Source organism: Sinohyriopsis cumingii, chromosome 6 (genome assembly GCF_028554795.1).
Source record: "Sinohyriopsis cumingii isolate HCF-2022 chromosome 6, ASM2855479v2, whole genome shotgun sequence".
In the NCBI taxonomy this organism is placed as follows: Eukaryota; Metazoa; Mollusca; class Bivalvia; order Unionida; family Unionidae; genus Sinohyriopsis; species Sinohyriopsis cumingii.
Window position 1 is genome coordinate 157,592,168 of NC_142966.1, and position 560 is coordinate 157,592,727.

The 560-nt window shown below is 40.9% G+C and overlaps 1 long non-coding RNA gene across 3 annotated transcripts in view; it reads right to left on the reverse strand.

Moving 5' to 3' along the window:
* Positions 1–341: 341 nt before the first annotated feature.
* The window catches only part of LOC149798364 (uncharacterized), an 18,544-nt gene continuing 18,325 nt past the window's right edge, over positions 342–560 (reverse strand). For all 3 annotated transcript variants that reach the window (XR_016421624.1, XR_016421622.1, XR_016421623.1), the window contains one exon: positions 342–560. This exon is cut by the window's right edge. This is a non-coding gene — a long non-coding RNA (uncharacterized LOC149798364).

The following is a 560-nucleotide window of genomic DNA, read 5'->3' on the forward strand; positions in this document are numbered from 1 at the left end:
TTTTACGAGTGAAAAATCTTTGAGTAATTTTATTACTATCGTTGGAATCGAATATACTCACTGACGATAAATCTATCAGTAAATCGCAGGTGCTTTTTGGACTATCTTCCGAACTTTACTAGAGCGTATACGTTTGGCATGCCTCTCTGTGACCCAGAACACGTGCCGGATACGTGCCACACAGAGCGCTTGTAGGAGAAGGAGTCTGTTAAAAGGGTCAATGGAATACCCAACCCCGGACATACTCCGGTAGCGGACACCTGTGAGTATCATAAGAGAAAGATGAAACGGGGCTTAATTGGCTAAGATAAAAGACAACAACGATGAACAGTCTTCCGGAACTTTATCTGGCGTAAAAAATCAAGGTCCATGTAAAAACACAATTTGTAATGCTTTCACAAAGTAAGACCGGAATTACTGAAAGAGGATGTTTCATTTTCCCGATATCTAGTTATCGCATCCAAGTATCTGAGTACACTAAAAGAGTCATCAGCTTATTCGTTGCCGATAGTGTCAGTTCCATCGGTGAATTAATGCCGTGTCATCGTTTTCTGACAAAA